Below are 6,000 nucleotides of genomic sequence, written 5' to 3' on the forward strand. Positions count from 1 at the left end.
ATCTCTCCACCTTAAGGAAATTTCTAGGACCATGTGTTTGAGGATCCACTGTCACAGAGAGGGTATCATTATAGTGAACGCTTCAAAGGAAAATCCTGGGGCCAGTGGTTTCCAGTTACCGTAGGAGTGCTTCCTACTGGCATCTGGCTACCAAAAGTAGAATAAAGTGAAATGGAGCCGCCTCATGCACCAGGTGTAGCCTATCATCTGGGCAGCTCCTTCATTCTTGGGCTTGTGGTATCACTAAAGTCTTCTGGGCAGTCAAGGCAGAAAGTTGCCTGGCATGGGAGTAGCACCTGAGAAACCTTTCCAGGACTAACTTCCCCCAGCCTGACGTTTCAGGTGAATTTCAGAGCCTTTCCCTATTGCCCCTTCAGACTGGCTTTACAACTACAGCCCTGAAGCCAGAAACTCAGGGACTAGTGAAATACAACCTGGGGGGCCAGTGGCTGTCGAGGGCAGGGAGGTACAAGGATCAGAGTGTTGTCCTCCGGTAATCTAATGGCCACACTGAAAACAACAATGAAGTATCACTACATACTTAGTAAAATGGCCAAAATCCAGAACACTGACACCAAATGCTGGTGGGGATGTGGAACAACAGAAACTCATTCACTGCTGGTGGGAATGCAAAATGGTACAGCAACATTGGAAGATAGATTGGCAGTTTCTGACAAAATTAAACACACTCCTACCATATAATCCAGCGATTACACTACTTACTATTTACCCAAAGAAGTTGAAAACTTATGTCCGTGCAAAAATCTGCACAGATGTTTATAACATTCTTGTTTATAATTACCAAAACTAAGAAGCAATCAAGATACGCTTCAGTGGGTGAACATATAAATAAACTATGGTACATCCAGACAATGAAATATTATTCAGCTAAAAAGAAGTGAGCTATCAAGCAATGAAAATATATGGAAGAACCTTAAATGCACATTATTAAGCTGAAGGAGCCAATCTGAAAAGGCTGCATATTCTATGATTCCAACTACATGACATTCTGGAAAAGGCATTCTGGAAACTATGGAGTTAGTAAAAGATCAGCAGTTGCCAGGGATTGGGTTGCAGGGAGGAGGGATGAACAGGCAGAGAATAGAGGATTTTTAGGGCATTAAAGTACTCCATGTGATATCATAATAATGGGTACATGTCAGAATACATCTCCCCAAACCCACAGAATGAGTAACACCAAGAGTGAACCATAATGGAAACGATGAACTTTAGTTGACAATGATATGGCAATATAGGTTCATTAATTGTAACAAATGTACCACTCTGGTGAAGTGTGATAATGAAGGAGGCTATGCATGTATAGAGGCAGGGCATATATGGGAAATCTCTGTATCTCCCTCTCAATTTTGCTGTGAACCTAAAAATATTCTAAAAAATAAAATCTTAATTTAAAAAATGAAAGACTAATTTTACAAAGAAAGGCCACACTGTTAATTTTGAAATAAGCATGACTATGACTCTGAGTGGGAGAGGAGGGATCGTCCTCTGAACTTCATATTCTGGTCAAAACTTGCCGGGTTTTTAATTCAGCTATTAGAAGACTCCTCCAGGGATGAAACGATGGAGCACCTAAAATGTGTTGTCAATACTGATGATATTGATCAATTTATGGAATTTCACCTATAGCTGATTATTCATGATGATAATGATAAGGATGAGGATAGATATACTTAATAGGTGGCTTAACATGTACCAGGCACATAAATGATTTACATATATTAATTCATTTAATAGTAAAAGAAGCTAGCTTTCTTTTCCTTTATCCGTAAAGTGAGGATATTGATGTACACATACCCTAGAGAATCGCTGGCATATATTCCTGGGTATGGAATTTCTTGACTGTAGATTATATGTACCTTTACTGAATACCCTAAATTATTCTGCAATATAATTTTAAGAGTTCACACTCCCACAGCAATGTATGAGAGATTATCTTTCCTCATATCTCACTAACGCTTTGTTTTCTAAAACATTTTTATTGTCATAAACATGTTAGGTATGATTATTTTTACTTTCAGATTCTTTTCCATTACAGCTCATTACGAGAAATTGAATAAGATAGGTCCTTGTTATTTGTCTATTTTATATATAGTGATGTGTATCTTTAATCCCAAACTCCTAATCTATGTCTCCCCTGGTAACCACAGTTTGTTTTTTATGTCCATGCATCTACTTCTGGTTTGTAAATAAAACTTGTATCTTTTTTTTAGATTCCAGATATAAGTGATATCATATGGTATTTGTCTTTCTCTGTTTGACTTATGAAGTTCTTTATTCTTGAGTCAGTCATATTTAACTCATTGCTTGATTGTAGTTGGTAGTATTTTAATATTTTAATTTTTCATGCAGTACTATTCATAGTTTCAGGCATCCACTGAGGTTCTAGAATATATTCACAGTGGATAATGGGGGACTGCTTTATAAAGAATTGTATGTATAGATTATGTTAAAATACTTCCACAAAGTATACAAAGTAAAACACATATTTACATTAAATAGAAAAACACTAAAGCATTCCAACTAGAGTCAGAAAACCAATAGATATGCCTATTAACACCATTAACATTTAACACAGTTCTATGGATTCTAGCTAATGCAATAAGATAAGAAAGATAAATAAGAAAAATAAATAGTGGAAAAGAAGAGAAAAGATTCTAATATTTATTTAAAAAAAATATTATATTGCTGGAAAAAACTAAGAGAAAATTATTAGACTTTTACATTGATTCAGTAGAGTGGCCAGATTCAAAGTCCAATAACACTCCTGCACTCCAAGAATATCTACTTACAAAATATAATTTTAAAAAGACCCTATCCCACAGTAGCAACAAATAAGCCTTAAGAAATATATGAAACATAAGTGAAGAAAAACTATAAAATATTATCAAAGGATGAGTGGTGGGAGAAAGATCTGAAAAGAGAGTCTATGTTTCTAGATAGGAATATTCAAGTGAATCTATATATTTAATGCAATTTCCATCAAAATTCAAACTTTTTTACTAGAGAAGTTGAATATAAAGTTTATCTGGAATAATGGATACAGTTTAAAGCAAGAAATTTGGTGGAGGGTGTGGAGAGTATTTCATGGTGAAGGGATTACCCTATTACTTAGATAAAAGTACTATAAAATTATTGCAATTTATAAGTTTGGTATTATCTCAAGAATCAATAGACTGACTGAATAGGAACAGACTAGCTCTGAGTATTGACATTATGATAAAGTTAACATTTCCAAACACTTAGGAAATAATGTATTATTCAATAAATGATACTGGGACAATTAATTAGTTAACTATAGGGCAAAAACTAAAGTTAGATCTCTGATTTCATTTCTGATGATTGCTGTAACAAATTACCACCAATTTAGTGGCTTAAAACAACATAAACTTATTCTCTTGAAATTCTGGAGCTCAGAAGATTGAAATCAAGATATACAGCCTTAAGTATGGGCAGGGCCACTTCTTCCAGAGCTCTAGGGGATAAGAGCTCCCTTGCCTTTTCTAGCTTCCTGGGCACATTCCTTGCATTCCTTGGGTCTTGGCCCCTTCAAACCAGCATAACACCTTCAAAACTTTCTGCTCTGTCTTTACTTTGCCTTCTCCCAATCTATGACATCTCTCCCTCTTCCTCCCTGTTACATGGACATTTGTGATTATATTTAGGGCTTACCCAGGTAACTCAGGATAATCTCCCCATCTCAAAAGCCTTACTTTAATCATGTCAGCAGTCACTTTTGCCATATAAGGTAACATTCTCAATTTTTAAGGATTAGGATTTGAATATATTTAGGGGTTATTCCATCTACTACCATCTCTAACTCACATAATATCTAAAATTAAATTCCAGATTAATTAAAAATAAACCACAAAAATTGAATAAATTTTAGGAAAGTATTTTCAGGATTGAAGATGGTTAAGGATTGGGGTTAAAAAAAAGCCTCTCCACATAAATCTAGGCTAGAAACAATTTAAAAGATTATAAAACAATCAATTTTATATAAATAATTTTAGCAGCCTTTACAATTAGAAAATGACTCATAGTTTTTTAATAGAATTTAAACTTTACAGGTTAGTGAAGACATGAGGTTCAAATTTCACAAGTATTCTCTAACTGCTCCATTTTTAAAAGATGTTTAAATTTGAATTATGGAGAAAACAATAATTTGATCTCTAATAACTAAGAGTTTCCATTTACTGAGCTCTTTAAAAGTTTCAAGATCCAAATTAATCACATGTGTTTAGCATGGTCCTACTTGATCTGGCCCTCATTGGTATCTAAGGACTTCATTGTGAGCCACTCCCCCTAGTTTACTACATTCCAGACAGTCTGGTGTTTCTGGATCCATCAAGCTTGTTCTGACCTGGGAGACCTTACTTGCTGAGTTCTCTACCCAGAACATTCTTCCAATGGGTCTTCAAAAGGCTGGCTTCTTCAGTGTTATTCAGGCTTTATTCTATGCAGCTGTTAGCTCAAATATCACCTAATTGGAGATCTTCCCTGATCACCCAATCTAATATTCCCCCCCGATCCCCATGCCAATTGTTAACAGACATGATTGGGACAGCTGAGCTGTTTAGTTAGCCATGCCTTCTTGCTCTGTAATATAAATTCCTCCAGAAGCTTTGCACTGAGTTAAAGAGGATAGTTTTTCTCAGAGTACAAAGTTTCTTTTGCCAAATGAACATGAGTTGTCATGCCCTCCTGTCTGAGGAAACCCCATGATCAATTGTTTTCGAACAAGGAGATCTCTTCTGTAATTGAATTTATACAATACTCCAATTTACCAAGCATTTGGGGATTTCCATATTTCAGGTTTGTGGGTTCTGGCCAGCAGAAGTCCCAATGAGATGGAATGAATTACTCAGGACTCTGTGGAAAAGTCAAGAGAGCGAGAGGTAGTCGAGAGCCAACTCCACGAACCTCTCAAATGCCCCCACATTTATTGTGTACAATCAAAAGAGAAATCACTGACAGTTGTGTGATGGAATGCAGGAATTTAGGGAAAGACAGGGTGGGATCTAGATTGTAGAGTCTGGCTCAAGGTCAGAAGACCCTTTATGTTTTGGTAAGTCATGTTCGTGTTGACATCAGAGAGCCTTACAGCTTATCAGGGCGTAACGTCTGAGAAGCAGCTGCTTAACATTTTTCTTGGACTCAGGCGGCTGTGCCTGTCTTCGGTTGCCCCCCTCTGGGGGTCTTATCCATCATTGGCTAACCAGCCTTCTCACCTCTGAGTCTGCAGCTTTTTATAACTTGTTTACCATTCCAGCCCAAGACTTGTTCCTTTGCGGGCCTACAGTTTACCTTTAGGGAAGTCATGGGAAGAGGGGAGCAAGATACATTCTCATAGATATGTTAAAGCAGACCACCAGCCCAGCCAGTTCCTTGCTTTGGGGATAGAAGACTATCTAACAGCAGGCACGCCCAGCGCTTATAGCCGAGGGCCTGGGTCGTTGCTCTGCAAGGAGCAGAGTGCTATCTAAAACCTCAACTATGCAAGCAAGGAAGTTACTAAGCACATTTGCTCTTCTTTAAGGAGACAAGCGGCCAGGGTCTGTTACAATTTGTTAACCCAATCATGGGCTACCACACAGGTTCTCTAAAATGGTACACACCTGCAAATTTATGCCTTGAATATGCCATGACCTCATTATTATATCTTTATAATGAAATTGACCTGGAAAATGCAATGTGATAAACCCTACATTAGACAATGACTAAATAAATATTAAATGATATTTGATCATTTAATAAATATTAAATTCCAAATGACATAAGAATGGAGAGAAACTATTATCACTAAATATCACAAAGGGAACATTTAGATCACTCATAATTCTCTTATTTTATTTAAAAATTTTAGATGGACTTAACCTCAGAGGTTAAGGCTTAAGTTTTACAAAACGATTTTATTATATATTTCCTCATATGCCTAATACATTGAATATTTTTATTAAGTCCTAGGTTTTGGAAGAAGTT

Source organism: Camelus ferus, chromosome 3 (assembly GCF_009834535.1).
Source record: "Camelus ferus isolate YT-003-E chromosome 3, BCGSAC_Cfer_1.0, whole genome shotgun sequence".
Taxonomy (NCBI): Eukaryota; Metazoa; Chordata; class Mammalia; order Artiodactyla; family Camelidae; genus Camelus; species Camelus ferus.